Source organism: Oncorhynchus gorbuscha, linkage group LG12 (genome assembly GCF_021184085.1).
Source record: "Oncorhynchus gorbuscha isolate QuinsamMale2020 ecotype Even-year linkage group LG12, OgorEven_v1.0, whole genome shotgun sequence".
In the NCBI taxonomy this organism is placed as follows: domain Eukaryota; kingdom Metazoa; phylum Chordata; class Actinopteri; order Salmoniformes; family Salmonidae; genus Oncorhynchus; species Oncorhynchus gorbuscha.
In genome coordinates, this window is record NC_060184.1 from 47,993,812 (window position 1) to 48,020,369 (window position 26,558).

General features: G+C 41.1%; 1 pseudogene; it reads left to right on the forward strand.

Annotated features, from left to right (window-relative positions):
* The window catches only part of LOC123990385, a 30,450-nt pseudogene extending 9,975 nt beyond the window's left edge, over positions 1-20,475 (forward strand).
* The last annotated feature ends 6,083 nt before the right edge of the window (positions 20,476-26,558 follow it).

The window sequence follows — 26,558 nt, forward strand, 5'->3', positions numbered from 1 at the left end:
TCACCTAATTTCTTGGGGTAAGTAACTACCGATCTGATGTTCAAGAGTTCTTGTCAGTTGTAAGAAATAATAGTGGATACATTTTGTGAAAATAGAGTAAAAATAAACGACAAAATGGCAAAGTTGGGTTTGAGCTTGCAAAACAGCGGCCATCCAATACTGCACCATCTTAAATCCATATTGCCATATACATTGAGCAAATTAAATTTTATACCCTCTAGAGAAAGATTTCCATAACCTCAGGCTCAAGGCCCTCCTTCAGTATTGTTCACAGATATTCAACTCCTTGGCACATGATCTCGAATAGTAGCCCACAGTCCTTGGATTTGTCTGTGTGCATTGACTATGGAAGGTTAATCTGTACCCACAAGACATCTTTTTATTTACGATATGGATTGGCCATTCTGTTGCACGTCCACCCTATAATAGCTGTGATTTATTTTACATTCTTACCACAGCAATAGTTCCCAGGGCACAAAGCACACCATAGCGTCTTTATATTGCTCTTTACAACCTCAATAATTGACCCGGTAGGATTATGTGCCTTCTCTCTGTGTCTATAGAACAGAGGTCGTAACTTCTCTATCGGTTTTCTCATTTTACCACCCGCCGGGTGCCTTTGGGCCCTAAAGTCCTTTGTCATGGTTTGAAGGGGGTAGAGACAGTCACTATTTGTCAGTATTGGTGATTAACGGTAACACACCCACAGTGGTGCGTTGGAGCATGGCGCCCCTAGAGTTGGAAAACGTGATAGCAGTGCAGCACTGGTAGCTTTCTGTGAGTTATCACACTGTCTTTCACCCCTCCATCCCATTCATTATTGCTTGCTTATACCCTTTCATATATAATTGGAAAGCTTAGATTCACAGTTATCCATCAGACACATTTTCGGAAAGTTCAAGTAAACAGAACTTTGACCTTTGACCTCTAGGGTACATATAAGAATTACCTGTATAAAAGGCTGTATCAGGAATCCTGATACATTTTAAACTTTATTTGACAAGTGGTTCTGAAAGGTCATGAAAGTACCTTTTCAAATTATATATAATATAACCAACTTTGAACGCATCAGCTACAACTATTGTTTACAAATCGCCCATATTGTGCAATTGACATTAGAATGTTGGAAGCTTAGCCATAGAATTCCATGTAATGGGGCAGGTATATTTTTAGATAACAAATTGCGCACACACACAGCTATAACAGGTCACAGAATTCCAACATTAAGCCTTTTTCTAGTATGGCTGCTAAACAACACAATGGGGTCTTGTTGGAGAATTTCATATTAATCATACTTGTATGAAATATAATTGTAGTGTGCCCAAAAATATCTTAAAATGTTGATAGTGATATAGAATACACAACCACATTATCCAGGTGTGCCAGATATGTAAGGATGTGGAATTATTCACAGGATTGTGGTAAGAATGTGAGGTCCTGAGTGGTCTGGAGCAGGTTTTCGCACATTTTGCCCAGCGTCGTCCGGGTTTGGGAGGGTTTGGCCGGCAGGGATATCCTTGTCTCATCGTGCACTAGTGACTCCTGTGGCGGGCCAGGCGCTGACACGGTCAGCGTGCACCATTGGTTCTCATCAATTCACGGTCCAATCCAAATCGTCTTTGACATAACATAGTGTACTTACTCTTATGGATGATGAAAATGGAAGTGTCTGCATGTGGTACAACTCATAACATCTCAAATTGGGACGCAGACACTAAAGGGCCTCCACTAAAGTACACTCTCCCTAGTGCACATGACAAGCTGTTGCTTTCTACTACCGGTATTTGCATCGTCATGTGTTGTGTGTATTCCATCCTCTGATCTTTATCTGTTTTCATTCCCAGCCCCAGATAGCAGTGTGTCCCCATCCCCAGCCCCTCTGTGCCCCTCCTCCTCCTTCGCCTGTGTATTGATGAGGGCAAGGTGTGTGACTTCACCCCACATTGTCCTGGCGGGGAGGATGAAGTCAGCTGTTGCCAACCCTGTTGCCAAGTAACAAACACACCACACTCTAAACCCCATTTGGCGTGTCCAAGGTGCTGTCCTACACCTTCAGGCTTTTTGCAGTTTCAATGATTATTATTATTTTTGCCACAGTTGTAGGCTATATCAGTTCTATCAATCAAATCAAATTTTACTTGTCACATACACATGGTTAGCAGATGTTAATGCGAGTGTAATGAAATGCTTGTGTTTCTAGTTCCGACAATGCAGTAATAACCAACGAGTAATCTAACTTAACAATTCCACAACTACTACATCATACATACAAGTGTAAAGGGATAAAGAATATGTCCATAAAGATCTATGAATGAGTGATGGTACAGAACGGCATAGGCAAGATGCAGTAGATGGTATAGAGTACAGTATATACATATGAGATGAGTAATGTAGGGTATATAAACATAAAGTGGCATAGTTTAAAGTGGCTAGTTATACATGTATTACATAAAGATGGCAAGATGCAGTAGATGATATAGAGTACAGTATATACATATACATATGAGATGAGTAATGTAGGCTATGTAAACATTATATTAAGTGGCATGTGTGATCCTTCAGGTGTTTGAAGTTTTATGTAAGAGCATCCTTCATTGTCCAATGCAGTCGAAGGTAGGAAATAGTCAGATGAAGTCTACAGGCCAGAGATGGGATCAGTTCCATTCTTATTGAATTTCACTGTAGGAAAGCATATCAATCAGTGCATTGACTGGAACGTAGCTTCACAGAATTCCAACATTAAGCCTTTTTCTAGTATGGCTGCTAAACAACACAATGGGGTCTTGTTGGAGAATTTCATATTAATCATACTTGTATGAAATATAATTGTAGTGTGCCCAAAAATCTCTTAAAATGTTGATAGTGATATAGAATACACAACCACATTATCCAGGTGTGCCAGATATGTAAGGATGTGGAATTATTCACAGGATTGTGGTAAGAATGTGCCCAAAAAGCTGACTGAATCACTTATTTCTGAAGAGCTACCATTGGTGCACTGTTTTCACTCATTTCAAACTCTAGGGACATAGACCTTAAAAGAAATCACAATGAGACATCGTCGGCTCCAAATAATGAGCAATTTCTCAAGCAAGACTTGCTAGGACTGTCTGAGGAGGAGGTGAACACTGAAAACATGATGTTCATGGCAGAGAGGGTGGTGGAAAGAGACTCTTCCTAGAGCTGGCCAAACTCAGCAATCGGGGGAGAAGAGCCTTGGTCAGAGAGGTAACCAAGAACCCGATGGTCACTCTGACAGAGCTCCAGGGTTCTTCTGTGGAGATGGGAGAACCTTCCAGAAGGACAACCATCTCTGCAGCAATCAGCCCATTATGGTAGAGTGGCCAGATGGAAGCCACTCCTTAGTAAAAGGCACATGACAGCCCGCGTGGTGTTTGCCAAAAGGCACCTAAAGGACTTTCAGACCATGAGAAACAAGGTTCTCTGTTCTGATCAAACCAAGCATCATGTCTGGAGGAAACCTGGCACCATCCCTACGGTGAAGCATGGTGGTGACAGCATCATGCTGTGAGAATGTTTTTCAGTGGCAGGGACTGGGAGACTAGTCAGGATCGAGGGAAAGATGAAGGGAGCACAGTACAAAAAGATCCTTGATGAAAACCTGCTCCAGACCACTCAGGAGCTCAGACTGGGGTGAAGGTTCACCTTCCAACAGGACAACAACCCTAAGCAGACAGCCAAAACAATATGGGCGTGGCTTCTGGACAAGTCTCTGAATGTCCTTGAGTGGCCCAGCCAGAGCCCGGACAGGAACTCGGGCAAACATCTCTGGAGAGACCTGAAAATAGTTGCGCAGCGATGCTGTCAGATGGATGGATTATCTTTGTAAAGGTGACATGCTCACTAACAGGGATGTAAACACATTTGTGCACAAAATGTGAGAGAAATAGGCTTTTTGTGCGTATGGAACATTTCTGGGATCTTTTATTTCAGTTCATGAAACATGGGACCAACACTTCACATGTTGCGTTTATATTTGTGTTCAGTATAGATCATGTTCATGTATACTGCATAGAGCCCTGAAGCGTCCCTCAGTTTCAATTAGCCTAATAGGAATAAACAACAGTTTACAAACCAATAAAAAATGTATTCTGTAGATAGGCTGCAGTGCATTCAAGTTCATTGTGGGCCTGCTTTTGTTTTCTCATGTCTAACGATGTGTCCTCAGTGGCTTTTTATGTGCAATGGCTTTTGTTTTTCATCTCGCCTCCAATTCGGCTGCAAATTTGGAGCTGTGAAATATTGCCCCACAACCGGCATAAATTCCGATAAAGTGCTTTGTCACAAACATGACAGTAACAGGTTATTGTAAATCGTCCCCTGAAAATAATTGGTCATTAATATCACCTTGGTGCAATGCAAATATATACAAAGGGACACATCTGAAGGCACACACCCACCCTGCATATATACATGCCAGTGAATGTTTGTGTACTTGTGTGTTTGTCTAAATGGCTTTGGATGTTTGTCTTTTGTCATTTTGGATGATTGGGAGTTGGTGAGTGTGTATGGTGTCTGTCTGGAACAAACTGCTCCAAATGAATCACTCTGACCCGATCCAGTGATATGCTTATTGGTTTTGTCTGGGGCTCTGGAGGTGTGACTGCCTCACACATTTCCCACTTGTCTGGCTGCTGGCTTCTCAGTCTGGATCTCTTTCAGTGATTACTAAAAGTAGTGCACCATGTAAGGAATAGGGTGCCATTTGGGACTCAGACTGGATCTCTCTGTCAGTCACAACTGCTGGACTCAGTCCATCAAGGAGATAGTCACTATAGTACTCACAGTCACTATAGTGTACACTGGTTAAAATGGTTATATACAGTACCTTCGGAAAGTATTCAGACCCATTGACCTTTTCCAAATGTTGTGTTACAGCCTGCATTTAAAATGTATTCAATTGAGATTTTGTGTCACTGGCCTACACACAATACCCCCAATAATGTCAATAATGTCAAAGTGGAATTAATTGAATTGCTGTGATAGGAGAAAACTTAGGATGGAACAACAACATTGAAGTTACACCACAATACTAACCTAAATGACAGAGTGAAAACAAGGAAGCCTGTACAGAATACTAATTTTCTAAAACTTGCATCCTGTTTCAATAAGGCGCTAAAGTAAAACTGCAAATAAATGTTGCAAGAAATTAACTTCATGTCCTGAATACAAAGTCTTATATTTGGGGCAAATCCAATTCAACACATCACTGAGTACCCCTTTTTATATTTTCAAGCATTGTGGTGGCTGTATCATGTTATGGATATGCTTGTAATCGAAAAGGATTAGGGAGTATTTTAGGATAACATTTTATGGAATAGAGCTAAGCACAGGCAAAATCCAAGAGGAAAACCTGGTTCAGTCTGCTTTCCACCAGACACTGAGAGACAATTTCACCTTTCAGCAGGACAATAACCTAAATGATGTGCAAATACTGTACTATCAAGGTATGGAAAGATCTTAGACTTACCCAGAAAGATTTACAGCTGTAATCTATGCCAAAGGTGATTCTAATATATATTGACTAGAATTTTTCTTCCACTTTGACATCAGAGTTTTTTTGTAGATCGTTGACACAAAAAAAAGACAATGCATTTAATCCTACTTTGTAACACAATAACATTTGAAAAAAGTCAAGGGGTGTGAGAACTTTCTGAAGGCACTTTATATAGAAGCCTTTGGTTCTTTGGATGAGATCAAAGAACCCTTTCCTAAAAAAGGTTCTATATATACTGTAAACCTAGTGAAGACCTTGCAACAGGTGCCGAGGTCAGAGTGGCAAACAGCCATGTTCATACAAACCTCTGCTGACTGCAGTTGCAAACTAAATGCTAGCTAGAAGCAAGAGGAAATTATGTGCTTAACAAAAGCATACACTCTTAGATAAAAGAAAGGGGTTCTATATGGGACCTTCTGTTCAATTCAAATTTCAAATGTCATACAATAAAATAAACAGCCATTCCAGCATTATGACACAAGAGGACGGTGGTTGAACTTATAAATAGCCAAACAATAAGAATGTTATTTTTCAGTGTATTAAGGTAAGCAAACTGTATTATTTAAATATTTGAAGCCAAAGTCATATGATAAGCTATACGCTACATAGATAAGTTTCAAGCAAGCTACCGTTCGACAGGAAAAAGGTAGGCTACTTTAATGAGCTACTTTACAAGCTAGCTAACTCTTACAAATACATTTTTCTTATCGCATATACCAAATATAGCCACAGACCAAGCCTGACATGGGCAATTATCTAATTATTACTTTTATTTCAGTGTGAAGTCAGATGAGAGGACTATGTTCCATGAAGCCAGTATAAAGCTGTTGCTGACCTCTGAATGCACGTGATTTGACTTTTTTGAACTGGAAAAGTTCTCCCTGTGTGGCAATTTTTAGAACCCCAAAGGTTCTTCCCGGGTGTATCGAACCTTTTTTTCTATGTGTTTCTCTTCACTGGTGACGTTGAGACTGGTGTTTTGCGGGTAGTATTTAATGGAGCTGCCAGTTAAGGACTTGTGAGGAGTCTGTTTCTCAAACTAGACACTAATGTACTTGCTCAGTTGTGCACCGGGGCCTCCCACTCCTCTTTCTATTCTGGTTAGAGCCCGTTTGCGCTGTTCTATGAAGGGAGTAGTATACAGCGTTATACGAGATCTTCAGTTTCTTGCCAATTTCTCGCATGGAATAAACTTCATTTCTCAGGACAAGAGTAGACTAACGAGTTTCAGAAGTTTCTTTTGTTCCTGGCTATTTTGAGCCAGTAATTGAACCCACAAATGCTGATGCTCCAAATACTTAACTAGTCTAAAGAAGGCCAGTTTTGTTGCTTAATTAATCAAACAGTTTTCACCTGTGCTAACATAATTACAAAAGGGTTTTTTAATGATCAATTAGCCTTTTAAAATGTGAAACTTGGAATAGATGACACAACGTGCCATTGAAAACAGGAGTGATGGTTGCTGATAATGGGCCTCTGTAAGCCTATGCAGATATTCCATTAATGAAATGATCCGTTTTCAGCTGCAATAGTCATTTACAACATTAACAATGTCTACACTGTTTTTCTGATCAATTTATTGTTATTTTAATGGACAGAAAATGTGCTTTTCTTTCAAAAACAAGGACCTTTCTATGTGACCTCAAACTTTTGAATGGTAGTGTATTTATAAACATGCATAGATATACATACATACAGTTGAAGTCGGAAGTTTACATACACCTTAGCCAAATACATTTTAATGTCAGTTTTTCACAATTCCTGACATTTAATCCTAGTAAAATTCCCTGTCTTAGGTCAGTTAGGATCACCACTTTATTTGAAGAATGTGAAATGAGAGAATTATTTATTTCAGATTTGATTTCTTTCATTACATTCCCAGCCGGTCAAAAGTTTACATACACTTATGTAAAATTAGTATTTGGTAGCATTGCCTTTAAATTGTTTCACTTAGGTCAAATGTTTTGGGTAGCCTTCCACAAGCTTCCCACAATAAATTGGGTGAATTTTGGCCCATTCCTCCTGACAGAGCTCTGTCGCAGCCGGCCGTGACCGGGAGGTCCATGGGGCGGCGCACATTTTGCCCAGCGTCGTCCGGGTTTGGAAAGGTTTGGCCGGGCAGGGATATCCTTGTCTCATCGTGCACTAGTGACTCCTGTGGCGGGCCAGGCGCTGACACGGTCAGCCTGCACCATTGGTTCTCATCAATTCACGGTCCAATCCAAATCGTCTTTGACATAACATAGTGTACTTACTCTTATGGATGATGAAAATGGAAGTGTCTGCATGTGGTACAACTCATAACATCGCAAATTGGGACGCAGACACTAAAGGGCCTCCACTAAAGTACACTCTCCCTAGTGCACATGACAAGCTGTTGCTTTCTACTACCGGTAATTGCATTGTCATGTGTTGTGTGTATTCCATCCTCTGATCTTTATCTGTTGTCATTCCCAGCCCCAGATAGCAGTGTGTCCCCATCCCCAGCCCATCTGTGCCCTACCTCCTCCTTCGCCTGTGTATTGATGAGGGCAAGGTGTGTGACTTCACCCCACATTGTCCTGGCGGGGAGGATGAAGTCAGCTGTTGCCAACCCTGTTGCCAAGTAACAAACACACCACACTCTAAACCCCATTTGGCGTGTCCAAGGTGCTGTCCTACACCTTCAGGCTTTTTGCAGTTTCAATGATTATTATTATTTTTGCCACAGTTGTAGGCTATATCAGTTCTATCAATCAAATCAAATTTTACTTGTCACATACACATGGTTAGCAGATGTTAATGCGAGAGTAATGAAATGCTTGTGTTTCTAGTTCCGACAATGCAGTAATAACCAACGAGTAATCTAACTTAACAATTCCACAACTACTACATCATACACACAAGTGTAAAGGGATAAAGAATATGTACATAAAGTTATATGAATGAGTGATGGTACAGAACAGCATAGGCAAGATGCAGTAGATGGTATAGAGTACAGTATATACATATGAGATGAGTGATGTAGGGTATATAAACACAAAGTGGCATAGTTTAAAGTGGCTAGTGATACATGTATTACATAAAGATGGCAAGATGCAGTAGATGATATAGAGTACAGTATATACATATACATATGAGATGAGTAATTTAGGGTATGTAAACATTATATTAAGTGGCATGTGTGATCCTTCAGGTGTTTGAAGTTTTATGTAAGAGCATCCTTCATTGTCCAATGCAGTCGAAGGTAGGAAATAGTCAGATGAAGTCTACAGGCCAGAGATGGGATCAGTTCCATTCTTATTGAATTTCACTGTAGGAAAGCATATCAATCAGTGCATTGACTGGAACGTAGCTTCACAGAATTCCAACATTAAGCCTTTTTCTAGTATGGCTGCTAAACAACACAATGGGGTCTTGTTGGAGAATTTCATATTAATCATACTTGTATGAAATATAATTGTAGTGTGCCCAAAAATCTCTTAAAATGTTGATAGTGATATAGAATACACAACCACATTATCCAGGTGTGCCAGATATGTAAGGATGTGGAATTATTCACAGGATTGTGGTAAGAATGTGCCCAAAAAGCTGACTGAATCACTTATTTCTGAAGAGCTACCATTGGTGCACTGTTTTCACTCATTTCAAACTCTAGGGACATAGACCTTAAAAGAAATCACAATGAGACATCGTCGGCTCCAAATAAGGAGCAATTTCTCAAGCAAGACTTGCTAGGACTGTCTGAGGAGGAGGTGAACACTGAAAACATGATGTTCATGGCAGAGAGGGTGGTGGAAAGAGACTCTTCCTAGAGCTGGCCAAACTCAGCAATCGGGGGAGAAGAGCCTTGGTCAGAGAGGTAACCAAGAACCCGATGGTCACTCTGACAGAGCTCCAGGGTTCTTCTGTGGAGATGGGAGAACCTTCCAGAAGGACAACCATCTCTGCAGCAATCAGCCCATTATGGTAGAGTGGCCAGATGGAAGCCACTCCTTAGTAAAAGGCACATGACAGCCCGCGTGGTGTTTGCCAAAAGGCACCTAAAGGACTTTCAGACCATGAGAAACAAGGTTCTCTGTTCTGATCAAACCAAGCATCATGTCTGGAGGAAACCTGGCACCATCCCTACGGTGAAGCATGGTGGTGACAGCATCATGCTGTGAGAATGTTTTTCAGTGGCAGGGACTGGGAGACTAGTCAGGATCGAGGGAAAGATGAAGGGAGCACAGTACAAAAAGATCCTTGATGAAAACCTGCTCCAGACCACTCAGGAGCTCAGACTGGGGTGAAGGTTCACCTTCCAACAGGACAACAACCCTAAGCAGACAGCCAAAACAATATGGGCGTGGCTTCTGGACAAGTCTCTGAATGTCCTTGAGTGGCCCAGCCAGAGCCCGGACAGGAACTCGGGAAAACATCTCTGGAGAGACCTGAAAATAGTTGCGCAGCGATGCTGTCAGATGGATGGATTATCTTTGTAAAGGTGACATGCTCACTAACAGGGATGTAAACACATTTGTGCACAAAATGTGAGAGAAAGGCTTTTTGTGCGTATGGAACATTTCTGGGATCTTTTATTTCAGTTCATGAAACATGGGACCAACACTTCACATGTTGCGTTTATATTTGTGTTCAGTATAGATCATGTTCATGTATACTGCATAGAGCCCTGAAGCGTCCCTCAGTTTCAATTAGCCTAATAGGAATAAACAACAGATTACAAACCAATAAAAAATGTATTCTGTAGATAGGCTGCAGTGCATTCAAGTTCATTGAGGGCCTGCTTTTGTTTTCTCATGTCTAACGATGTGTCCTCAGTGGCTTTTTATGTGCAATGGCTTTTGTTTTTCATCTCGCCTCCAATTCGGCTGCAAATTTGGAGCTGTGAAATATTGCCCCACAACCGGCATAAATTCCGATAAAGTGCTTTGTCACAAACATGACAGTAACAGGTTATTGTAAATCGTCCCCTGAAAATAATTGGTCATTAATATCACCTTGGTGCAATGCAAATATATACAAAGGGACACATCTGAAGGCACACACCCACCCTGCATATATACATGCCAGTGAATGTTTGTGTACTTGTGTGTTTGTCTAAATGGCTTTGGATGTTTGTATTTTGTCTTTTTGGATGATTGGGAGTTGGTGAGTGTGTATGGTGTCTGTCTGGAACAAACTGCTCCAAATGAAACACTCTGACCCGATCCAGTGATATGCTTATTGGTTTTGTCTGGGGCTCTGGAGGTGTGACTGCCTCACACATTTCCCACTTGTCTGGCTGCTGGCTTCTCAGTCTGGATCTCTTTCAGTGATTACTAAAAGTAGTGCACCATGTAAGGAATAGGGTGCCATTTGGGACTCAGACTGGATCTCTCTGTCAGTCACAACTGCTGGACTCAGTCCATCAAGGAGATAGTCACTATAGTACTCACAGTCACTATAGTGTACACTGGTTAAAATGGTTATATACAGTACCTTCGAAAGTATTCAGACCCATTGACCTTTTCCAAATGTTGTGTTACAGCCTGCATTTAAAATGTATTCAATTGAGATTTTGTGTCACTGGCCTACACACAATACCCCCAATAATGTCAATAATGTCAAAGTGGAATTAATTGAATTGCTGTGATAGGAGAAAACTTAGGATGGAACAACAACATTGAAGTTACACCACAATACTAACCTAAATGACAGAGTGAAAACAAGGAAGCCTGTACAGAATACTAATTTTCTAAAACTTGCATCCTGTTTCAATAAGGCGCTAAAGTAAAACTGCAAATAAATGTTGCAAGAAATTAACTTCATGTCCTGAATACAAAGTCTTATATTTGGGGCAAATCCAATTCAACACATCACTGAGTACCCCTTTTTATATTTTCAAGCATTGTGGTGGCTGTATCATGTTATGGATATGCTTGTAATCGAAAAGGATTAGGGAGTATTTTAGGATAACATTTTATGGAATAGAGCTAAGCACAGGCAAAATCCAAGAGGAAAACCTGGTTCAGTCTGCTTTCCACCAGACACTGAGAGACAATTTCACCTTTCAGCAGGACAATAACCTAAATGATGTGCAAATACTGTACTATCAAGGTATGGAAAGATCTTAGACTTACCCAGAAAGATTTACACATTTACATTTAAGTCATTTAGCAGACGCTCTTATCCAGAGCGACTTACAAATTTACAGCTGTAATCTATGCCAAAGGTGATTCTAATATATATTGACTAGAATTTTTCTTCCACTTTGACATCAGAGTTTTTTTGTAGATCGTTGACACAAAAAAAAAGACAATGCATTTAATCCTACTTTGTAACACAATAACATTTGAAAAAAGTCAAGGGGTGTGAGAACTTTCTGAAGGCACTTTATATAGAAGCCTTTGGTTCTTTGGATGAGATCAAAGAACCCTTTCCTAAAAAAGGTTCTATATATACTGTAAACCTAGTGAAGACCTTGCAACAGGTGCCGAGGTCAGAGTGGCAAACAGCCATGTTCATACAAACCTCTGCTGACTGCAGTTGCAAACTAAATGCTAGCTAGAAGCAAGAGGAAATTATGTGCTTAACAAAAGCATACACTCTTAGATAAAAGAAAGGGGTTCTATATGGGACCTTCTGTTCAATTCAAATTTCAAATGTCATACAATAAAATAAACAGCCATTCCAGCATTATGACACAAGAGGACGGTGGTTGAACTTATAAATAGCCAAACAATAAGAATGTTATTTTTCAGTGTATTAAGGTAAGCAAACTGTATTATTTAAATATTTGAAGCCAAAGTCATATGATAAGCTATACGCTACATAGATAAGTTTCAAGCAAGCTACCGTTCGACAGGAAAAAGGTAGGCTACTTTAATGAGCTACTTTACAAGCTAGCTAACTCTTACAAATACATTTTTCTTATCGCATATACCAAATATAGCCACAGACCAAGCCTGACATGGGCAATTATCTAATTATTACTTTTATTTCAGTGTGAAGTCAGATGAGAGGACTATGTTCCATGAAGCCAGTATAAAGCTGTTGCTGACCTCTGAATGCACGTGATTTGACTTTTTTGAACTGGAAAAGTTCTCCCTGTGTGGCAATTTTTAGAACCCCAAAAGGTTCTTCCCGGGTGTATCGAACCTTTTTTTCTATGTGTTTCTCTTCACTGGTGACGTTGAGACTGGTGTTTTGCGGGTAGTATTTAATGGAGCTGCCAGTTAAGGACTTGTGAGGAGTCTGTTTCTCAAACTAGACACTAATGTACTTGCTCAGTTGTGCACCGGGGCCTCCCACTCCTCTTTCTATTCTGGTTAGAGCCCGTTTGCGCTGTTCTGTGAAGGGAGTAGTATACAGCGTTATACGAGATCTTCAGTTTCTTGCCAATTTCTCGCATGGAATAAACTTAATTTCTCAGGACAAGAGTAGACTAACGAGTTTCAGAAGTTTCTTTTGTTCCTGGCTATTTTGAGCCAGTAATTGAACCCACAAATGCTGATGCTCCAAATACTTAACTAGTCTAAAGAAGGCCAGTTTTGTTGCTTAATTAATCAAACAGTTTTCACCTGTGCTAACATAATTACAAAAGGGTTTTTTAATGATCAATTAGCCTTTTAAAATGTGAAACTTGGAATAGATGACACAACGTGCCATTGAAAACAGGAGTGATGGTTGCTGATAATGGGCCTCTGTAAGCCTATGCAGATATTCCATTAATGAAATGATCCGTTTTCAGCTGCAATAGTCATTTACAACATTAACAATGTCTACACTGTTTTTCTGATCAATTTATTGTTATTTTAATGGACAGAAAATGTGCTTTTCTTTCAAAAACAAGGACCTTTCTATGTGACCTCAAACTTTTGAATGGTAGTGTATTTATAAACATGCATAGATATACATACATACAGTTGAAGTCGGAAGTTTACATACACCTTAGCCAAATACATTTTAATGTCAGTTTTTCACAATTCCTGACATTTAATCCTAGTAAAATTCCCTGTCTTAGGTCAGTTAGGATCACCACTTTATTTGAAGAATGTGAAATGAGAGAATTATTTATTTCAGATTTGATTTCTTTCATTACATTCCCAGCCGGTCAAAAGTTTACATACACTTATGTAAAATTAGTATTTGGTAGCATTGCCTTTAAATTGTTTCACTTAGGTCAAATGTTTTGGGTAGCCTTCCACAAGCTTCCCACAATAAATTGGGTGAATTTTGGCCCATTCCTCCTGACAGAGCTCTGTCGCAGCCGGCCGTGACCGGGAGGTCCATGGGGCGGCGCACATTTTGCCCAGCGTCGTCCGGGTTTGGAAAGGTTTGGCCGGGCAGGGATATCCTTGTCTCATCGTGCACTAGTGACTCCTGTGGCGGGCCAGGCGCTGACACGGTCAGCCTGCACCATTGGTTCTCATCAATTCACGGTCCAATCCAAATCGTCTTTGACATAACATAGTGTACTTACTCTTATGGATGATGAAAATGGAAGTGTCTGCATGTGGTACAACTCATAACATCGCAAATTGGGACGCAGACACTAAAGGGCCTCCACTAAAGTACACTCTCCCTAGTGCACATGACAAGCTGTTGCTTTCTACTACCGGTAATTGACATTGTCATGTGTTGGCTCTGATCAGGCCCTACACCCAAATCCATCCATCCACCTCTGGCCTGCTCGCCTCCCTACCACTCTTTATCAAAACTGTTCGTTGGCTCAATGGTGGAACAAACCAGCCCCAGAGTCAATCACCACCTTCCGTGTGTACCTAGGATAGGATAAAGTAATCCCCAGCCCAAAATATTTAGATGCACTATTGTAAAGTGGTTGTTCCACTGGATGTCATAAGGTGAATGCACTTTGTAAGTTCTGGATAAGAGCCTGTGTGACTTAAATGTAAATTGCATTGTCATGTGTTGTGTGTATTCCATCCTCTGATCTTTATCTGTTGTCATTCCCAGCCCCAGATTGTCCCCATCCCCAGCCCATCTGTGCCCTACCTCCTCCTTCGGTGTATTGATGAGGGCAGTCTTCACCCCACATTGTCCTGGCGGGGAGGATGAAGTCAGCTGTTGCCAACCCTGTTGCCAAGTAACAAACACACCACACTCTAAACCCCATTTGGCGTGTCCAAGGTGCTGTCCTACACCTTCAGGCTTTTTGCAGTTTCAATGATTATTATTATTTTTGCCACAGTTGTAGGCTATATCAGTTCTATCAATCAAATCAAATTTTACTTGTCACATACACATGGTTAGCAGATGTTAATGCGAGAGTAATGAAATGCTTGTGTTTCTAGTTCCGACAATGCAGTAATAACCAACGAGTAATCTAACTTAACAATTCCACAACTACTACATCATACACACAAGTGTAAAGGGATAAAGAATATGTACATAAAGTTATATGAATGAGTGATGGTACAGAACAGCATAGGCAAGATGCAGTAGATGGTATAGAGTACAGTATATACATATGAGATGAGTGATGTAGGGTATATAAACACAAAGTGGCATAGTTTAAAGTGGCTAGTGATACATGTATTACATAAAGATGGCAAGATGCAGTAGATGATATAGAGTACAGTATATACATATACATATGAGATGAGTAATTTAGGGTATGTAAACATTATATTAAGTGGCATGTGTGATCCTTCAGGTGTTTGAAGTTTTATGTAAGAGCATCCTTCATTTTCCAATGCAGTCGAAGGTAGGAAATAGTCAGATGAAGTCTACAGGCCAGAGATGGGATCAGTTCCATTCTTATTGAATTTCACTGTAGGAAAGCAAATCAATCAGTGCATTGACTGGAACGTAGCTTAAACTGACCCTCCCTCTGCTAGGGCCAAATAAATCCATTGCCTTGTTGATTTTATTTTTTGGGGGGTAAAAAGCTAGTACAGTTTAATTTATGTTACAAATAAATCCAAGAAGAAAGCATTAAATACACTTACACTTAGTCAATTCACCCAGCTTCCCTCTGACTTTGAGGGCGACCTCTGTGGCTGGCATGAGTATGACCTTGCCCAGGGTGATGGCTTCGACTGTACTACTGGGCCACCAGGGCTAGATTCCTCCTCTGGACTATTCCACCAACAGCAGCCAGGGTAGGAGGGATGGACCACTGTCAACACAACACAACACTCCAAAAAGCACTTGGCTCTGGTCCAGGGTGTTCGATGTGACTTGCTAACAGCGTCAGTGTCGGCAAGCCGCATGCAACACCTTGAACCAAAACGAAGTAATACTCTGGTCTGAAAATGGCAGTTACATCCCCTACCGAGTGATCTAAAGGAATAAGCATAGAGGTGTGATAGCCTGATAAAATGATGTGTGGGAGTCGGCTCGACGCTGTCAGTTTGAAAATAATATTACTCACAGATTAAATCAATCACTTCTTCAGAAAAAGCCCTGGCTGGTATTTTTGCAAGTACAGAGCCAAAGAGAGCAGTGGCGGCTGGAGAGAGAAACGCTTTCTCAGCCATCTGAATAATAGAGAGGATATCGACATCTCTCCTGCCTGGTATTAAAAACAACACAATATTTCACCCGCTACCAAAATGTATATACTCTTCCACCTTGCGGTATTGTCAAGGTTTTTTTTTTGTCAGGATAGTCAACTTCTTGTGGAGGTCAGGCCATTTTGTACGCTTATGCCTTCTTCCTCGTGTTTATTTTATATGATGTGTCCTTCCCTTGTCCATTTCTCTCAGCTCAGGTATTTTCAGGTTTTTATGCTGTGTTTAAAAAGTTATCCTCTGCCTCTGGTTTTGAAAAACTATCCCATCTCATTGTAAGCCACTTTGTGTTGGTCTTGAAGAACAGTAGCAGCATTTCCTAGATGTTTGTTCCTCTTCTCCCCTCTTGAGTCATCAGGCAAATTACGTTTGCAGAGGTGGAATCCCAAAATAAAGGTAAGTGATAAAAACAAATGTAGTTAGTTGTGCAACACATTTTTATAGATAAAAAGATAAGCAGCATATTGTTTTTAAATGTTGTGCATGCATTTCTCCTTCAAGAAAACTACAGATTTTAAAATAACTATGCTCTAGCAGCCGGGAGGATACTCTTGTGCATCCTCTGCCAAAGTAGGTAATCAAGGAGGGAAGCATACTCCTCCGTTCACCTACTAACGAATTGTCGCTCTCCTCGACCACTTTTCCAGGTCACGGAGTAGAGGAGGATGAAATGAAAATCTCCCACTATCTTAAACACACCATTTGGGGTGCTTCAGGGTACAGCACTGTGCCCAATGCTGTTTCCACACCGGTGTGCCTCAGGGTTCAGCACTGGACCCAATGCTGTTTCCACTCTGGGATGCCTTGTTTTATGGCTGTTTAAAATCCCTGTCAGAGGACTGATTGGAATGTTGCCTTTGGCAGAAAATTGCAATTTGAGAGTTTATAAATGTAATCTTTCTCTAGAGCAAGCAGAAACGTTCACATTTTAATGTCCGGCATGGTGCATTATCATTCCTGGACGAATCATTACCTCATCTCAAGAGATGAAGTACACTTGAACAGCAAACTGTAATAGGTTGCATACCAACCTGGTCAAATGACTGTTATGTATCTGTAGTATGTTGAATGCTACAACATCCCAAATGGTAACCTACAGACCCTGGTCAAAACTAATGCACTATATAAGGAAAAGCATGTAATTTGGGATGCAGTCCAAGTGTCCCTCTCTATCTCCACCCACCTAGGCATTATAACTCAGGCCTCTTGGTAGGGGTTGCAGAAATGTCCTTGCGTATGGCTGGTGTGGACAACATCTTTGTGCTGTGGCCAACGCGTTATAACCAAAGCAACCACTGGAAGCATGTCAAGGTGCAGCTGGGCAGCATCAACCCACCCTTCCAGTTATCATTGGCCAAGATCAACCTGGGCGTGTTCGACAGAGTCTCCGCCCTGGACGACATCTGCTTCCAGAGCTGCTCGTTGCCCCCGGCGGTGGAGACGGGTTAGTGCCCCAGCCATACCCACTTTCTCTGTGTGCGGAGCCGAATGTGTGTGTAGCAACCACAGCTGTGTGACCTGCTAGGCTGTGGGGACAGCTCAAACGAGGACAACTGATGTGAGTCACACGCACACAGGCAGACAGACAAAACGAGGCAACCATAAGGTCAAAATAGAATGTATATGTGTGAGATAATAGAATAAACAACATAAGAAAGCTTTAGATGCACTATTGTAAAGTGACTGTTCCACTCGATGTCATAAGGTGAATGCACCAATTTGTAAGTCGCTCTGGATAAGAGCGTCTGCTAAATGACTTAAATGTAATGTAAATGTAAAGCTTTGGCTCAGCACTTGGCTCTTATACCTCGATATGGTGTGACATGATAACAGGAAGCTATTGTTCACTCAGTCCATATTGTCTTCCTCGCCAACTCCTCTTCTCTCATCTTTGACTGGGTGCGCAACCTGGGACCCACGGTCACCCTGCAAACTGGACCCTGAAAGGAAAACACTCTGGGCAATGTTAATGGTAACTACCTGAACATCGAGTTCTTCAACACCCCCCCCCCCCCCCCCCCCCCCTCCAGGAGTTTAAGGGCACGGCCTGCCCAGTGTTCCAGCCTACCCCCCCGGTATCGCCACTGGCCCCCAGCACCTCTGTGTGTTCTGCTTCTACAACCACATGTTTGGGTCTCGTGTTCCGCCTGGCCGTATACATGAAGACCATTGCCCCTGGCCGCGGTCCCATGCTGTGGGTGCGCTACGGTGACCAAGGCAAATCGTGGCACAGGAAGACCCTCTACCTCAAGTCCTTCCAGGTATCTAGGGTTGCAACATTTCCAGGATTTCTAGAAAACATTGGAATTTTGGAAGTTTCCTGGAATCAGTAGAGAATAAGCTGGAAACTTGGGAATCCTCCAACCGGGATTTCGTAAAAACCAGGGAGTGTTTTGCAACCCTACAGGTAACTCATTCAACACTCGTCAAATCAGTCCCTGCTGAAAAAAACAGCTGGTCAAGCTGGTTCATAGTGGTCCATGCTGGTCAGTGCTGGTCTGATGCTGGTATGCTGGTCCAGTATGGTCTCTAGCTGGTCAGGCTGGTCTGTTTTGCTAGCAAAACCACACCCATCACTATCATATTTCCCAGCATGCTCTATTGCAGTTGGATTTTTTGAATTGTTTGTTTTAATATCAGTGGTTTTGCATTTTTTACTGATATACAGGAAGGGCAATAATTATTGGAAATACTGTATCAAATAAGTACTACATACTGAGCTACAGTGTATATGCAAATTGTTATCTTATACTATCAATTGCACAGAGAAATATATTTTGTTTTAACAAGTAATAAAACAAATCTCATAAAGATAAGGGTAAAATGTATTGCCATCCTGTTTTCAATACTGTAGCACCATCCCCCTGAGAGGATAAAGACAGTGAGCCTTTTTCTAAAATGATTTATGAGATTGGAAAACATGTTGCGAGGGAGGAATCTTAGACCATTCCTCCATTCAGAAAAATAGACCCATAACATCAAAGATCCACCACTATATTTTACTGTAGAACATTTTTGCCAAAAACCTGTTTACCTCTGCCAGGAGGCTGACACTTGGCTGCAAGTGGATCTTCCAGCAAGACAATAACTCCAATAACTAATAAAAAAATACACACACATTTTTGAATTGACCACAAAAATCAACATTTTGCAGTCAGTCTCAAGACTTGATCCCCATTGAAAACATGGGGTTTGAATTGAAGAGGGCAGTCCATAAGAGCGGATGAAGGATATCAAGGATCTGGAAAGATTTTGTATGAAGGAATGGTCTAAGATCCCTCCCAACATTTATTTCAGCAGGGGTGTCAGAGAGGATCACGATTACTTCATATGTGATGGTTCATTGTTGTCGTCTGGTGAATGAGCCTTTGTGAGGCATAGTGGGTTCATGTTGAGAATCTTCATGTCAGTGGTGTTTCTGCTATGAAATCACACTTCTGCCTCTGAAGAGACGCCCATTCTTGCTCTGAGACTCAACAGAAAGCAGTGAGATCGGTACGTTAGCCTTTTTGCTCCCAAACAAAAATCACAGATTGCCCTGCGATGCTGTTAGTTAAGAAGACTTCCTTCCTTTTGAGCTTAAATTGCAATGAGGACCTGCTTAAGTTACTAGCTAATATGCTGTTTGCCAGGGGTTGTCACATTCTGCCCGAGACCCTGCGTATCTCTCCTCTGTCCAATCAGCTTCTAGTTAAAGCCATGGACTGCAGGTTCTTCCAGCTCCCATCCAATTAACAGCCCAGATTAATTAGCTCAGGCCTGAGGTGAGCTAGAGGAGGAGCAGAAAACAACCCTGTCTGGATGGAGGAGATGGATAGGCTCACAGACTGCATGCTCTCTGCAGATGCACGGACGCATGCACACACACACACACACACTTTCTCTGCCCTATCAGCCTATCAACAAGCTGCATTGTAACTCAGGGTGTGTTTGGAATTCTAATAGAACAGAGCTGAGAGAATTGAGCTTGCTTGCTAGCTACCAGTTAATTTAATTGTTTCCCACAGTCGTACTTGGCTTGCTGAGGATTGGAAAATGGCCCCTCAAACAGGTTTTCAAAGCAAGATCCAGTAGTTTAGACTCTGGTTCTCTCCTCGTTTTGCTGGTATGCTGAATCGACAATCTACAACTGTGTTGTGGGGTGAATTGTTTGCTGCTTTCCTGGCAGAGCGATTGTTACCAGGCTATAGGCTTAACCTGCTGAGGTCAGAACTATGATACGATGTCTATCTGTGTGGCTGAAAGAGACATATGGCTGGTGTCTCAAATTACATTATTCCATGGGCCCTGGTCAAAAGTAGTGCTCTACACTATGTAGGGAATAGGATGCCATTTTGGGATTCAGCCAAACACACTGAATTGAAATGGAAAACACAGAGCACTCTTAGTTTCCCACACACCTGACCTTGTTCTCTGTTTTGGCAGATTCTGGTGGAGGGCACAGTAATTGATCGCCATTGATGACCTGTCCTTGCAGCTGAAGCAAGCACACAAGTTCTCCTGGAAGATGACCCTTTGTAGTTATACCTTACCACGAGCATGTACAGTATAGCTGTGTCCCACTCTAGGTTGAGTTACAGTTTGTTAGATGTGTTGTATGTAGCGTTGCAAGATTCTGGGAACATTCAATAAATACCCTGGTTTTCCCCAAATCGAGGTTGGAGGATCCTGGAAGCAATAAATCCAGAATGCTCCAACCAAGATTTCTGGAAAACCAGGGGAATTATTGAATGCCCCTGTAATTTTGCAACCCTAGTTGTGTGATAATTAGTTTGTTTCAGGGGACTTGCCTTCTCCCCGACAGAAGCCCCAAATCTGTCCAGAGGGGGAGTTTGTGTGTGGGTGGACAGGGAGTGTGGGAATGAGAGCAGGGCGTGTGACTTCAGACATGACTGGTCGGATGAACAGCACTGTGGTGGGTAGTAGACGTGTTCTCTCAGATCTGGGGCCTTATCTGTCAAGTGCTCATCTCGGATCAGGTCTTGTCTGCCCATGTAACCGTTTTAATTGTGAGCGCAAAGGCAAAACGGCTTGGGCTGTTATTTGACCAGCAATGTATTATTGGAGTATTTTCCCTCACTCTCTTTCTGTGCCTTCTCTTAATCCACAGAGGAGACCGAGACCACTAGAATTGTCATGAATCAGAAATGTTTTTGATCAGAATTTTCAAAGACTATTGGAATTGTCTAATGGTGCCTTTATTTCCTCTCTCTCACTTCATGTGGCTGGGAGAGGGTCTTTCCCGCTCCCTTTGTCCTTCTCCATTCATTCCACTGGCAACACAGGGCAACATCATACACCTGGGAGAGCAGAAGCACTGGCCAGTCAATGACCACCCCCTGTGAGTCACAAGCACAGTCATGTAGGCATGCACATACAGTACACACACACAGGTTGTGGGAACGAAGTCACACGTTTCCTGACCGGTAAATCAGAAAGTTTTTTAAACATTCATGGAACAGAAGTGAACAGTTTCCCTGTTCTGGAAACATTTATTTTTATGTTGCAGGGAGATTCTGAAAACATTTAACTTTGATTCCTTTAAGTTTTTCCAGGTGGGTTTTATGAAAGCTCTGATAAGGGAAATTATAGGTTATTTTGAGTTATTTTTTTATAACCTCCTTAACTTGTTATGGCTGCAATCCCATTAACGTGATAATTGTCATCAACAACCGAGGGATTGCATAGCGCCACATTCAATGAATATTACTAAAAATATTTATATTCATGAAATCACAAGTGCAATATAGGAAAACACAGCGTAGCCTTTCGTTAATCCACCTGTCGTGTCAGATTTAGAAAATATGCTTTACAGCAAAAGCAATCCAAGCGTTTGTGTAAGTTTATCGATCGCTCAACAAAACATAATGTACACTTAGCATCAAATAGCTTGGTCACGAAAATCAGAAAAGCAATCAAATTAATCGTTTACCTTTGATAATCTTCGGATGTTTTCACTCACGAGACTCCCAGTTACACAAATGTTCCTTTTGTTCCATAAAGATTATTTTTTATATCCAAAATACCTCCATTTGTTTGGCGCGTTATGTTCAGAAATCCACAGGAAAGAGCGTTCACGACAACGCAGACAAATTCCAAATAGTTTCCGTAATGTCCACAAAAACATGTCAAACGTTTTTTATAATCAATCCTCAGGTTGTTTTTTAAATATATAATCGATAATATATCAACCGCAAATGTCTATCAGTAGGAGAGGGAAAGCAATGGCAGCCCAAACTCTGTTGCGCGAGCAAAACTCATGCACCACCTGACGCTATGTTATCTTTCTGGATCATTTTTCAAAATAAAAGCCTGAAACTATGTCTGAAGACATGACACCTTAAAGAGGGAGCGAGAGGAAAAGGAATCTGGTTGATATCCCTTTAAAATGGAGCAAAGGGAGGCTATGGAACATGGAGTTTTCAAAATAGAGGCCACTTCCTGGTTTGATTTTCCTCAGGGTTTTGCCTGCAATATCAGTTCTGTTATACTCAGACAATATTTTGACAGTTTTGGAAACTTTAGTGTTTTCTATCCAATACTAATAATAATATGCATATATTAGCAACTGAGACTGAGGAGCTGGCTGTTTACAATGGGCACCTTTTCATCCAACCTACTCAATACTGTCCCTGCAGCCATAAGAAGTTAACTTTTACTGAATGTTTCAATAAGACATTTAACATTGCAAGCTTATTTTGGTTAAACTTTTCTTTATTACTCCAAGCACAGATAGGAATCATGAAAATGACACAGCATCAGTGAGATTGGACCTATGCTTTTCTCTCTATCCATATAATTAGTCCACTGCACCACCAGGATGGAACTAGAATGCCATGTTTTTTTACACATTGAAAGCTGTTCATTTTAGTCTATTCAAAGAGACCCCGTTTTCAGTGGCTCACAGAAGAAAGTTCTTTCTTATTCTCTGAAAAACTTCAACATTCCCCATGTCAAACCATTTGGAGAACGATTCTAGAACATTGCCGAAAATGAAGTTAAATGTACCCATGTTTGACATTTTAGGAAATGTTCACTTTAAAGTAATTAAATACCAAGAAAATAATGTTTTTTTGTCAAGTTCCTTAAATGTGCTGAGGACAATAACCAGAGAACAACCACGCTCTCACCAAGCTCTAAGAAACACATGGTTCTCAGAACGTTATGTGCTAGCTGGGATACACGCACACACGCGCATACTCACACACACACAAACACCAGGAGCAATAACACCATCACAGCCGTCTGAGACAGAATTATGGTGTTTCTGATACTTACCTGTCCAGACTATGATTACCTATCTGAGGTCCTTGGGGTTGACAGAATGGCCATCAACTCTGGTACTCCAATTCTGTAATTTCCTGGGGTGGGGTGTGTGCAGTGTGTATGTGGGACAATTGAGGCTTCACATACCTAAGCTTATTGGACACTACCCTTTATTCCATTTCATGGTTGAGGTGAAAATAAAGATTAGGGAACATTGGTTTCGTGCTGAGTTACATGTTTTCCCCTTTGATTGTCATAGAGAGTTGTCCTTGGTCTTCCAAGGACAACTACAGTGCATTTATTCTTACCCAACCCTATTCCCCATGAATGAATCCTTCCTGCATTTTAAATGCATTCATACTTAATGCACTGCCCTTAAGTAATTGTCTCATGTTCTTGTCTATGTATTTTCTCTGTGCCTGTTTGTTGTATAGGGCAGTGAAAATGTTTTTGCCCCTTTTCTAATGGTCTATTTTTGCCAATTTTAGATACTGAATGTTATCAGATCTTCAAACAAAACCTAATATTAGATAACGGGAACCTGAGTGAACATATGACACACCAATTACATACTTATTTAATGTATTTAATAAACAAAGTTATGCAACACCCAATGCCCCTGTGTGAAAAAGTAATTGCCTCCTTTTACACTCAATTGCTGGTTGTGCCAACTTTAGCTGCAATGACTGCAACCAATTGCTGATTGTAGTTGTTGATCCGTCACCCACATCGTTGTGGAGGGATTTTGGCCCACTCTTGCATGCATAACTGCTTTAACTCATCCACATTTGTGGGTTTTCAAGCAGCATTTACTGCTAAATTCAAGTCCTGCCATAACATCTCAATTGGGTTTAGGTCTGGACTTTGACTAGGCCATTCGCAGAGACTGATCAACAACTACAGGAAGCATTTGGTTGGAGTCATTGCAGCTAAAGGTGGCACAACCAGTTATTGAGTATAAGGGGGCAATTACTTTTTCACACAGGGGAATTGAGTGTTGCATAACTTTGTTAAAGAAATAAAATAAGTATACATTTTTTTTCATAAGGCCCTAATCTATGGATTTCACATGACTGGACATGGGCACAGCCATGGGTTTGCCTGGGAGGGCATGTCCCTCCCACTTGGGCGATCAGAATGAGTTTTTCCCCCACAAAAGGGCTTTATTACAGACAGAAATACTCCTAAGTTTCTGGGATCTTTTATTTCAGCTCATGAAACTTGGGACCAACACTTTACATGTTGTGTTTATATTTTTTTGTTGTTCAGTATATATGCATACACTGAGCGTACAAAACAGTATGTTCTTTCCATGACATGGACTGACCAGGTGAATCCAGGTGAAAGTTATGATCATTTATTGATGTCACTTGTTAAATCTTGTTAAAAATAGTAGGACACATGATTTTCTGGAAAGATTGGTATTAAATTGGTATGCCTAGTTAAATAAAGGTTCAACAAAAATAAAAGGGGAGAAAGAACATTGGTTGTCTATATCTAGAAAACACATTCACTTACAGGTATAATATAATTTACAGAAAGAAGACTTTCGGAGAAGAAGTCTTTCTCCAATTTAGAGATTGTATGTTTAAGGTAGCATTCCCTGCCCATTCTGATATAAGTGTTTTAAAATAGAAATCCTCTGCAAATGACCACATATTGCACGGCTTATATAGCCACCTTTTATAGGTGGATTTAATGGAACTTGTAAGGGCCTATAAAGGTCATATGGGGAAAAAGACTTGGGGAGGTCAAATTTGGAGAGGAATGGAATATAATAGTAGAACAGATGCTCCTCCCTATGAGAGATGCCCGGTCCAAACTGATTCAATTGAAAGTGTTCAATAGGACTTATTGGACTCCTCTGAGGTGGAACAGAATAGGTTTGATAGAACCCAGTCTATGCTGGAGGTGTCAGTCATGTACAGGTGACATAAACCATATGTTCTCTGACTGTCCGAGCTTGCACACCTTTTGTCAGAAGGTAATGGAAAAGATTGGGAGATATTCTGGGTACCACAATACTTGCAATTCCTGCTTTGCCATTACTGAATATCACGAACAATCTTGATGGACTGAGAAGCTCATGTTTAAACTAGCTAAAAGTTGATCTAACCACAGCCAAAAAAGTCATATTGAGACTGGAGGGAGAAGGAACCTCCCTCGTATTAAGGAATGGCACATAGCCTTGGCAGAAAAAGCTTCATATGAAAGATTGATTTATAAAATGAATGGTAAACCTACAGACATACATAGACGACTGGAAGGGGTAGGATCTTTTTTGTTTGTTAAGTTTGTCCTTTTTTGTTGTAAAATGTTTGTTTCCCTTTCTATCTTCTTTGTTGTATATACATTCATATCTGTCAAGTTATTGTTTAGAGTTACATGTAATTCAATTGCATTATATCATGAAAGGAAACAATAAAAAGTAAAATTTAAAAAAGAATCGTCCACAACCCAAAGAACATCGGTCGATCTTCACACAACTGTTGAATGATATTAACCTGTTGCGACGAGCAATCCCGTATCCGGGATCCTATTTATAGCCTCAAGCTCATTACCATAACGCAATGTTAACTATTCATAAAAATCACAAATGAAATGAAATAAATATATTAGCTCTCAAGCTTAGCCTTTTGTTAACAACACTGTCATCTCAGATTTTCAAAATATGCTTTTGAACCGTAGCTAAACAAGCATTTGTGTAAGAGTATTGATAGCCTAGCATAGCATTAAGCCTAGCATTCAGCATGCAACATTTTCACAAAAACAAGAAAAGCATTCAAATAAAATAATTTTACGTTACAGAAACACCCACCACTCACAGAACGACACTCACAGACCGAGCAGTGTGTAAACTGGCAGGAGCTAAAGGAGGACGTTATGGACAGCAGAAGCATGGATTATAAGACGTGGGAAGAAAGACAGGTGGGCGGCCGACCCAGAGCGAGTGCAGGAGCCCGCCTGGGATTCGCTTCAGCAGTGCGAAGAGGGCTACAGGCTAATGGAGTCTAAGAGGAAAACACGGCGACGCAGAGCGAAAACCGAAAGTAACGGGGGAGAGCGCAGAGAGAGAGTGGCTGAGTCAGGAGTCAGACCTGAGCCTACACTCCCTGTTAATTGTGAGGAGCAGCAATATGAGGACTTCTGGTCTTGGGAGATGATATTAGACGGTAAAGGACCCTGGGCGCAGCTGGGAGAATATCGCTGTCCCAAGGATGAAATAGACGCGGGTAAAGCGGAGAGGCGCAGGTATGAGGAGGCAGCACGGCGACGCG